The sequence below is a fragment of the Pleurodeles waltl genome, chromosome 8, assembly GCF_031143425.1.
Source record: "Pleurodeles waltl isolate 20211129_DDA chromosome 8, aPleWal1.hap1.20221129, whole genome shotgun sequence".
Lineage (NCBI taxonomy): Eukaryota > Metazoa > Chordata > Amphibia > Caudata > Salamandridae > Pleurodeles > Pleurodeles waltl.
The window spans coordinates 574701982-574714310 of NC_090447.1; positions in this window are offsets into that span (position 1 = coordinate 574701982).

The window sequence follows — 12329 nt, forward strand, 5'->3', positions numbered from 1 at the left end:
AAACTCCGGGAGATGAAGCAGCTGCAGAGGGACATACTCAATCAGATTAAGGCCCGTAACTCCAACATGGGCTCACTAATAGGGGTGCTTATCGACATCCATACCCAGCTGTGCAGGGTTTTCCCAGCACCATCTACCTCTTCCTGTGGGCCAACTAAAGCTGGACCATCAATAGCTGCTGTAGCCACAAGACGGGAGGCCTTGCCTGAGGAAAACACACCTTCAGACACCCCTATCCCTGCAACTGTGGATTCCCCCCACACTGGGAAGTGAGAACGTCCTAGCAAATTACCAGGAGGTGAGGATGGTAAGACCTCCACCGCCAAGAAATCTCAATCCTAATTTCCTCCAGTGTGTGCTACACATTTACCCTGTGTACTATTTCACAACACATCTACCTTTCTGTCAGCAGCAGTATTTAGGACTTTGGACCCCAAATAATGTGCCAAATCTAGCTATGGTTTCATTCACCATGACTGACTTCTTTACTTTTTATTTTTTCTTGTTTGGAATACCAATGTATCTTTTATCCCTATTCACTAAAATAAATCCACCATTATTGAACTCATTGCCTGTTGTTGTACATCTCACATCTAGCAATGTATGCATATAATTCAGCATGGACTTTACAATGGCACAAGGATCTACTTGTGTAAGTATGGATATGTTGTATATGTACAATGTTTAGCTTTGGACAACAACCATCTGTCACCCACACATACATACAAGTGTGTACTCATACATCAGCTTAAGTACATTGCAGCACCACTAGCCAGGCATCATGGCAGAAACTTAGCAAATCAAACATAAGACCAATAATTTTGAACAGTGCTCACAATTTAGTTTGAAAAAATGTACAACATGGAAGAAGGGGATACATCTGAAAATTACATTGTGAATAGGCAAACTTTAATTGGTTTATGCCATCAGCTGGAGCCATCTCAGCTAGCACTCAAAGGTAATCCTTCATCAATAACACCAATAGACATAGACATGGCAGAACTACATTGTCTGATCACAGGATCATTCCAAACCATATTCCCAGTATCTGGTGGAACCAATCAAATCAATCAATTCTTCTTTATTCCGTTATATAATAATAACTATAAATCACATAAATACATAGAATGTTACATACAAACATTTAAAAAAAATAAAAACCTGCACATTAAAATCTTAAAACGTCCAATTTCATTTGCAGTCAAAATCCAAACAATAAAAATATTAAATACATTTAAAAATGTACACTACACTGCCAACATATAGCCCCTTTCACAAAAGAACCCACCCCGACACACCAACACATGAGGGACCATATGTAGCCCCAGGTAGGCTGGGCGATACTGCACAAAACCCTTTTTTTCAATAAGGGAAGTAAAAATCTTTGTCTAAAAGGTACATAAAAATCACAAAACAGGATAAAATGAATTAAAGACTGTAAGGAAACCCCATCACAAGGGCAAATTTGCATGGATTTCGAATCATACTGGCCAAGCGGGAAGCAAACATTGCTTCTGATTACCCCTAATCGGAAGCGGGTAATGAGTGACCTTTCCCGAACATTTTGTACTGACAAAAGATGCGTCTCAGGACCCGCCTGCAACTTTAGCATTAGGAAATCCCTCACAGTTGGTTTCAGTAGTTCCTCTGCCTCCCCCCTTAGAATTTAAAAAAGTTCTCCTTTACCCACCATTTATCGGTACGTGTTAAAAAATATTGTGGCGCATTAAACATTTTCTGGGTGACCAAGGGATGTGGCGGCCTCTTTTATATATGCCAACCAAGGGATATCCAGAACTTGATCACACGCCATACAGTCATGCAATATCTCCCTGTTTAGGGAGGCACAATCATATGACCAAACGGAAATCCACAGCAGAAGAGGAGCAATCTTAATGCCATCCTCCACAAACTCCAAATTCAGTTTATTATGTAAGCAAAACCCAGAAATATTTTGTCGCACACCCAGTAACCTTCTGCAAAAGCAATTTTCCTCTATCTGAGGGGCCATGCTACCCGAATAGCCCCAAAGTGGTGCCCCATACATAATAACTGGGAGACATTTATGTCTATAAACCTCAAGCACGGGGTGTAGAGGCATTTTAATGCAATTCAAAAGTAGCTCCTACAGTGGAATTCTGGTGGAATGTCAAAAACAAATATCAGTGTTGTGCTACAAGCACCTTCCCCTACAAGGATGAGTCACACCAACAGCTACATACACACCACACACCATGAGGATTTAGCCAATCTAGAGGGAGAATAGCATGTTTTGTCTTCACCACATTTTGTTGATGCACTCGATGGCACACATATTGCATTAGGACAACCACATGACAAGGAAGAAGTCCAATGATTTCTTGATTACTTCTACTGTATCACTGTGCAAACTTACCCGGTACAGGATTTGTACACCCAAAAGTTGTTTCTGTCATTCCTAGGAACAGCCATTGTCACCATTGTACATCCAAACATGATATACTCACAAATGTCACAACTCTGAAATGTCCAAAAGAAGGATGCTATGGTGAAGGAACCTGAAACAAATAAGAAATTCAAATTAGCTTGCAACCAATACAAGTGAGACAATTCTGGGAGTCAACAAAGTTTTTGGCTAGCCACGCTCTACTTGGAACGCAGAGTTTGGCCAAAAACTCCGCTAGCCCTGGCAGCAGAGTGCAGCTCACCATGTGCGCACTGCAGCCCAGTTATGTGCTTCTCTGCACAAGTAGAGACAATCTGAGCTTGTGCTGTGCAGTGTGCACTCAGCGTGAAGAAGACAGTGGCAGCTGGGCGCAGCACTGCTGCTGAGGGTATGCACTGGTGCCAGCACCAGACCCAGGCCTCCCTCCTTTCAGTGTCCTAAGCCTGGAAGCATGGAACAGAGGGAGGCAGAGAGCCAGGCTGCTTGCAACAGGGACCTAGTTGTTTCTTGTTCTCTTCTGTGTGCACTTGGGTGCTGGCACTGGGCATTGCCAGGAAGAATTTGTATATGATGGGGGTCTGTGCTGGAAAAAAAGGAAACTTGCCATCAGAGCTCCACTTAAAAAGAACCTGTCTCTCCAGAGCACCTGGGAAAGGAAGGGGTGTGGCGCTGAGGCCAGCATGGAGAGCTGGAGACCGGGAGCGCATCTGCTGGCTGGTGGTGAGTTGGTTTGCTGCTGCTAGTGCTGGGACCTAAAGAAATGTCAGTCTTAGGTTGTGCGTAACTGCAAAGGAAGAAATTGCAAGGATGGTGCACGAAAGGGTGTGTGCTTTGCCCTCTGTAGCAAGTTTGTGAAGGAGGTCAGTTGGTGAATGGAAGTGTGCAGGTGTGGTTATGAGCAGCTGGCTCCAGGCTGATAGGCTGTGTTTGGAAAAGAGGACTGAAACAGCATTTTGCTGCCCAAGGTCCAGCATATACCCTGGCCTGAATGCCCCCAATCTCAGAAGCACTAAGCAAGCCTGACCCTGCTTAGTGCTTCTGAGATAGGGTGCCTTCATCGCCAGGGTAAGTAGAACACAAGGCACTCCATCCCAACACAGAACCTCTGAGAATTCTACAGTTTTTTCCCAACTCCCTGAGCTCTGCCCACCCCTAATTCCAGGATCCTCACCTAGTGGCACTTCAGGGGCTCTGCCCTCTGCGATATAAGGTATGATCTGTCTCAGGGCTCAGTTGTGGAGCATGCAGCAGGCCACAGTGATCTGACACACCTTCCTGGGTGAGGAGAGGAGTGCTCCCCCAGTTTTGTCCAGAGAGCAGAATCTGGCCTTCACACACCCAAAAGCCCCCTCCACTAGCCGCCTTGTCCTTCTGTGGGCCTCATTGAAGCTGACTTCCCTGCTGCTGTAGGATTCCTCAGCAGGGCCAACAACCATGGCCAGTGTGATAGGCTGAGTCTCCTAGAAGGAATACAGTCAATAGACATTTCCTTCTAAGTTGTGTATTCTGCACTATCCACCGCAAATCCACATTGTTGTCTTGACATGTCATTTGTCCATTGATTTGTAAATTTTACACCACTGATGTATTATTTGCACCTTTTCATGTAATTTTCAAATGTGATATTTGAAAAAATACTGTACGGTGTACAGTGCACTACGCTAATCAAGCCTAAAAGCACACTAATGCACCAGACAGATGAAAAGTGTAATAAAAATATTTGTCAATGGCCATTCATATGTTAAGAGATGTAACACCTCATTTATAGTGGTGTTGACACAATTAACAGTATTCTATTACAGCATTTCCAGCCACTAAAATGGCAGCTGACTGATATTGCATATTTGACACTGTGCGTCTGACACAGGTGGCAGAAGTCGACCGTCCAGTGGGCGGGTGAGTTCACAACATACACAGCCTTAGGCTACCTTGGTAATTGTGGCAATCGAGGGCAAATGACTGTGTCAGTATACGCTGGTGACTGCGTACCTCATGTACTTGTATGCCGCGTTTGGAAAAAAGCTCACTTGCTTCCTGACATTGCTGCTATCAAGCCCTCCTCCATGTTAGCTGCTGTTTGTTTGAGAGCAATCATGGCAGGCCAGGCAGGTGACAAGGCCAGTGCCTTCTCAGCAGAGGAGCAGGAGCTGCTGGTAAATGAGGTTCTTTCCCTATATGGCCGCTCTCTGGCTCACCAGAGGAGCAGGTTACTCCCTCACATGCATATGTTTCAATGTTTGACTCCATAATGTTCCTTCCCACTGTTAACATTGTGTCTTTGAGTCCAATTGTACATCCGTATTACTTGTGGAAAGTATTGTGCTACAAACATGGGGTAATAATGTCAAAGATTGGGCAGCACTATACATTGTGTACTGACTCTGATCATTGGGATGTGGGAAGTGTGTTAAGCCCTGTATTGTATTTGTGGTGTATGTAGTTATATATGCATGAATCGTTTCATGGTATCTGTAACCAGTTTAGCATTCAGGGCATGCTAACTCTGCAAACACATGTCTGGCCCTTACTGCATGAGCTGGGAATGTGTCCTGGACTAAACTGTTGAGATTGATATTAGGTAGGTGTAAGTTCCCATCTATTACTCAGTGTAGATATGTTGTCTGTGAACTACCAATAGCTCACAGACACCTGAGTGCCACACGTCCTTGAGCACATGTATGGAATTACCTAAAGTTGCTAAATGACATTATGAAATGCTTGAAATGTGATGTTCAGGTGGGATTAGTATGCTCTGCCTAAAGTTTGCATTTGATTGACATGTGTCCAGTCATTACCATGGGCCAGACTGGGGCAGGGGTTGTTTGGCACTACAACTGATGCCAAGAGTATTTTCCCAGTCTAACTCTGAATCCTTAGATGAGCACTGAAAGATACTTAACACACATCATTAGCCACAATTGTTTTTTTTTACACGGAATACATTTGGAATTGTGGCTGACATAACCCCTTTACCAGATACCTCATTCCATTGACCCACAATGGCAATGTGTCACATTTCATGATGACAGGCCCCTTACACCTAAAGGTCTGGATTTTATTTTCTAAAAGTAATGATTGCAGTTAATAGACCTATTGCACTTTTTATGCATTTACAGTGTAGATATTTCACGTGTTAGAAGTTGTTTGATGTATGTATCAACAATTTATTAACATCCAACCCCACCAAAGACAGCAATGGAATGTTGATACATACTACACACATTCAAGTAGACAGAGGCCCTCATTATGACATTGGCAGTAAATGCCGCATACCGCTGTGCTGACGGCCGCCAACTTACCGCAGCGCTGGCAAATATCCGTCCACCATATTATGAGACACACACCAATCCGACAGAATACAGTCACATACACAAATCCGACAGACTAAAGGTCAGTGATAAATTGGCGGTCCAAAAACCCACACTGTTACGCCAACAGAACAACACCCATCACATTATGACCCACGAATCACAAAGGCGGACATTCAACGGCAGTAAACCATTGGCAGTACATACCACCATGCTCACAATGGACACCCACATACAAAACAGCACTACATTGGACAGTTAGAGAAACACACACCTAATTCCCATACACACCACACCCACACACCTACACCACTTTAAAACACACACTCACATTACCCACAACACCTTACGAATATAGATCATTGCCACCAAACAGACACCAAGACCACTGCCAAAAGTAGACACACACACCACTCACACCCATACACCCCTCACACACTCCACATCACACACCCCAATACATTACCCAACACACCCTCACCAACACACATCACATAACACCCATGGCACCACTAAGGCACCCCCGTGTCACTGAGGAGGAATTAAGGGTCATGGTGGAGGAAATTGTCAGGGTAGAGCCACAGCTCTTTGGAGCACAGGTGCAGCAGACATCAATAGCAAGGAAGATGGAGCCATGGTGGAGAATCGTGGACAGGGTCAATGCCGTGGGACAGCACCCCAGAACAAGGGATGACATCAGGAAGAGGTAGAACGACCTACGAGGGAAGGTACGTTCCATAGCAGCAAGACACCAGCATGCTATCCAGAGGACTGGCGGTGGACCCCCATCTCCTCCCCCACAACTCACAGCATGGGAGGAGCAGGTACTGGCAATACTGCATCCTGAAGGCCTGGCCAGAGTTGGAGGAGGACTGGACACTGGTAAGTCAACTTTTAACAATTATCACCCTCCCATACCTGCATGCCATCACATACCCTCACCCTCACTCCCATCACTCCACTCCATCCCACACACTCCACCATCACATCACACTGATCCAACAACAACCATGGAGGGGAAGCTAGGGAAGTACAAATGTCAGACACCTGAAGCATAATACATCATTTACATCCCCACAGGTACCCCAGCCAATGTCACTGGAGAGGAGGTGCCACCACTATCCAGTCCCCCAAAAGAAGAGGCCCACAGTGATGACAGTAACTCTGGACTACAGGACCTGGACGATCTACCTGGCCCATCAGGGACCACTGGACAGTAGGTCACCCAAGCCCAGTCACAGACCACCACAGAGGCTCCCCATCAGGAACCAACATCACAGCACCCACCCAGCGTACCCACACCTCTGTCCTCAGGACACGTTAATCACCAGTGTGCCCACCTGTACAGAGACCCCAGGCCACACCTCATACCCAAGACAATCAGGGACCTGGGGTCAGTGGGCACACGGTTCAGGGGACAGAGGCACAGGCCAACAGGGAAACTGGGAGGACTGCTGTGCACCAGGTGGAGGACAGGACCAGGCAACTGACTCTCCAGGAGGCACTCTCCAAGATCCTGGGTACCTACCAACATTCCCAGGATGCAATGGGCCAGATCCTACACAAAGTGCAGGAGAACAGGTGGCTGCAGGAGGGACAGTGTTAGTCTTGGCATCCTTGGCGTGGTCTCTCTTAACTTTTTGCCTCTGTTTCCCAGGTTGTTGATGTGTGCTGGACTCTGTTTTTGGTACTCAGGGCACTTTACCACTGCTAACCAGTGCTAAAGTGCAAGTGCTCCTATATAAAATGTATATGTAATTGGCTCTCCATGATTGGCATATTTGCTGGTAAGTCCCTAGTACAGTGTGCTAGAGGTGCCCGGGGCCTGTAAATCAAATGCTACTAGTGGGCCTGCAGCACTGGCTGTGCCACCCACAATAGTAGCTCTGTAAACAAGACTCAGACCTGTCACTGCAGTGTCTGTGTGTGCAGTTTTAAACTGCCAATTCGACTTGGCAAGTGTACCCACTTGCCAGACCTAAACCATCCCTTTTCTTACATGTAAGACACCCCTAAGGTAGGCCCTAGGTAGCCCCATGGGCAGGGTGCAGGGTATGTTTAAGGTAGGACATACACTAATGTGTTTTATATGTCCTAACCGTGAAATACTGCTAAATTTGTTTTTAATTGTTGCAAGGCCTATCCCTTTCATAGGTTAACATGGCCGTTGCCTTTAAATATGATTAAAGCATAGATTCTCTTTGGGAGCGGATAGGCATGTGGAGTTTGGGGTCTCTGACATCTTTTAGTAAAGTTGATTTTAAGATTGTGTTTTTGAAAATGCCACTTTTAGAAAGTGAGCATTTTCTAGCGTAAACCATTCTGTGACTCTGCCTGTTAGTGGATTCCCTGCCTGGGTCAGTTTGACAGTTGGGCTGTTTGCACTTCTCTCTAGACTGTGACATCAAGAGAGCTGGGGAGTAGCCTGTATATCCTGATGAGCCATCTGTGCTAGGAGGGAGGAGAGGAGTGGTCACTCACACCTGAAAGGGCTGTGCCTGCCATCACACAATGCAGTCTCCAACCCCCTGGTGTGTGTCTGGGGCCTGGCCTGGGCAAGGCAGGATTTCACGAAAAAGAGAGACTTTCCTTTGAAGTAAGCCTACTTCAAAGGCCAAAATGGGTATAAGAATGGTACCCAAAACCACAGACTTTAGATCACTTCTGGACATCAAGAGTAACCTCTGCCGGGAGAAGAGCTGAGGAAAAGTGTTGCCCTGCTTTGTGAAGCTATCCTGCAGTTGCTGCTTCTGCCTGGTGAAAGGGGACAAAGACTGGAATTTGTTGTGCATTGCTGCTTGTGAAGAAATCTCCAAGGGCTTGTCCTGAGCTTGCCTCCTGTTTTTGAAATCTCAGGGCCATCAAAGACTTCTCCTGCCAGCACCTCTACTCTGTGCGCAGACTCCTGCCCTGCCAAGTGGTGTCCTATCCAGTTCCTGGGGCCTTGACAGGTGTAGCAGGCAGACCAAGATTGATAATCCACGCACAGACCACCGTGCAGGGGAATTTCCGACGCGACCTCCGAGACGCGGTTGAAGAAACGACGTGCCGCTGGCTCTGCGTCTGAAATCGATGCACCGCCTGCAGCACGGCTGGAAGATTGACGCACGTGGCTAGAGAAACGACACGCTGCATCGCTAATCGAGGGTGGTAATATCGCTAACCCACACAGCGCAGTTTTGCTAACCCCATGCGGCAGGATTTTCACCGCAAACTTTGCTGGGCACGTAAAAACGATGCAACGCCTGCCCAGACCCAAGTGCTGCCCAGATCTATGCATCGCTTTCCTGCGTAGACGAAAAACAACGCACGCAGACCCGACCGGAGAAGGAGAAACGACTCACGGTCTCGCTTACGGGTGAGAAATCAACTCACCGCTTACCTTTTTTGATGCACACTCGCCGTGAGTGTTATTTTGACACTACCCAGGTACTTTTCAATGCTAATTGTTGTTTACCTGTTTACAAAAGGATTTAAGACTCTTTTGCTTTTAAAACTGATACCTTGACTTGAGTATGTTGGATTTTTGTCGTTTTGGTCTTGTTTTGTTTAGATAAATATTTTCTATTTTTCTAAACCTGTGTTGTGTCATTTTGTAGTGTTTTCATTAAGTTACTGAGTGTGTTGGCACAAATACTTTACACCTAGAACTTTGAAGTTAAGCCTGCCTGCTTGTGCCAAGCTACCAAGCTACCAAGGGGGTGAGCAGGGGTTAGCTGAGGGTGATTCTCATTTACCCTGACTAGAGTGAGGGAACTTGCTTAGACAGAGGGTAACCTGACTGCTAACCAAAGACCCCATATTTCTAACAGACAGTATCAGGGGATTAGGGAGGACTTGCAGGCCATCAACAGCTCCCTGATCTCCATAGCAGGGTTGCTGTCAGACAAGGCCAACGTTATGGGGGAGGCAGTGTCACACCAGCGGGCCCCTACTACTAACCAGTCATCTGAACAGCCCTCCACTTTTGCTGCCGCTAGTGGCCTGGAGGCCCCTCCACAGGACCAACAGGCCAACAGCACCCCTCCCCCTGCAGAAGGTGAACCACCCCGCAAACATTCCCTGTGAATCAGACAGAAGCCAGAGACACTTGCCAAGACCACTGCCAGGAAATGAGACTCTCCTGATTGTCCCCCTTGTGTCCCACTCTGTCACCTTGTCCAGCTTGAACTGCCATAGCTCCCCTTCCTATGTCCCCATGGACAATGCATCTGTGCTACAAACAGACTGGAACAATACCCTGGACTTTCCTCCGTCATCACCCCATCCCACCGTCCCCTCTAGCTATTAGCACTACAATAAACACCCTTGGATAAAAATTGACTACTAGTAATTAATGTATTGCAAATTTGTATTAATTGAAACAGCAACAACCATTGCAAATGAACTATACATAGAATGAGCATAGAAATAATGACCTATAGCTGACTGTTGTGATCACACCAGGAGAATGTGTCATATCACCAACATCTGCAAAATCAATATCTAGAGGTAACAGTAAGTAGGACAAAGAAGTGGGTAATGCCTGCACGCCAATGCCACACAGAATACACCAATAGTCATGGAAATGTAAAGTTGCACTGTCTCACCTGTTTGTCATAGGAAGTTCTGATGTGTCACAGTTGTTCTGTTGTCTACATCCTCATCCTCTGCTTCCTCATCCTCATTGTCCTCAGGGTGCTCTGCTGCCACAGAGGCGTCTCCAGTCTCCTCCTCCTGCAGAAAAGGTACATGAGGTCTGAGGGCTAGGTTGTGCAACATGCAGCATGCCACTTTTATCTGGCAGACCTTCTTGGGTGAGTAGCACAGGGATACACCTGTTAGATGGAGGCACCTGAACCTGGCCTTCAGGAGGCCAAAGGTCCTTTCTATGATCCTTCTGGTTCACCTATGTGCCTCCTTACAACTTTCTTCTGCCCTTGTCCTGGCATTCCTCACAGGGGTCAGCAGCCATGACAGGTTTGGGTAACTTCAGTCACCTGCAAATATTGAGGAACAACATTTAGACACACACTATCCTATATGGCCAACAGCACAGGCATACACCAACATATACTGGGAGGAAACCAAGGCTCTCCTATCAGCCATACCCTGTGCCTCTGTAGTTGGGCTATCACATTTGGGATGCTGCTATTCCTCAGGACAAAGGCATCATGCACCGACCCAGGATACTTAGCATTGACGTGGGAGTTGTGCTGGTCTGCCAAGCACACCATCTGTAAATTCATGGAGTGGAAACTCTTACGATTCCTGAACACCTATTCATTCTGGCGGGGGGTACAAATGCAATATGTGTTCCATCAATCGCACTAATTATGTTGGGTATATGTCCCATTGCATAGAATCCGTCCTCCACAGTGGCCAAATCCTCAACCTGGAGGAATGCAATGTAGCTGCACATGTGTTTTATCAGGGCAGACAACACTCTGGTCAGCACGTTTGAGAACATTGGCTGTGACATTCCTGCTGCCAAGCCCACTGTCACTTGGAACAAACCAGTTGCCAGGAAATGGAGAACTTATAGTACTTGCACAAGAGGGGGATCCAAGTGGGGTGATGGATAGCAGATATCAGGTCAGGCTCCAACTGGGCACACGGCTCTGTGATTGTGGCCCTGTCCAGTCTATTGGTGAATATTATGTGCCTCTCCTCCAGTGTAGCCAAGTCCACCAGGGGTCCATACACAGGGGTATATCTGCATCTCCTATTCATCCACAGCGGTAGGTATCTAAGAGACACAAGAGTGAGTAGGATGTCACAAACAGAACAATGGAGCCACAACAGCACTCCACAATGTGCAAACATGTAATGGGACAGTGCAATTAATGAAGTATGTGCCCATTGATCCTGTGACCCAGCAATAATCGATAGGCCTGTCCACCCCCCCTGAAATGGCAACCGCCTGTCCTGTGTGGAGGGATAGGTGGAAGTGAGGTAACGCTGCTGACATGCGCCGTGGCGGTAGGCAGTCGTGAACCACCGTGCAATTCCTCATTGGTTAATATTGGGCCCTACGGGGTACAGTGGCCAATGGTGATCTATCCCTGCAATGATGGTATGCACCACCGCGGACATGACTGCCATTTTCTATCTGATTCCTCAGTTGTTACCTGACCTTCATAGGAGAGGACCTACACTTCATGTGCTGCTGTGACCTGTGTCTGGACCCTACCATGGCCGTGTGACCGGGGAAAGGACCCCATCCTTCACTTTGGAGGAGTTGGAGCGACTGGTGGATGGGGTCCTACCCCAGTACGGACTTCTGAATGGGCCTCCAGACCAACAGATGAGTACACCTTGTGCACGATGCATGTGGCATGAATGCTTGGAGTTGTGTGTGAAGACCTCATGTAAAGGGGGTGGGTGGATGTCCTCTTGGCGGTGTACCTGTTGTGGGCTGGGCTATGTGTGTGCCAATGGTGATGTAAATGGGTATGGTGGGCAATGTGTGCGACAGGCTGGACTGTTAGTTTAATGGAGTTTTCCTGTATGTATTACCTCTGCAGGTCAGCGCCCATCAAAAGAAGGGATTATGGCGTGCCATCGCCAAGGACGTGCGGACCCTGGGGATCTATGGCAGGCAGAGCACCCACTGT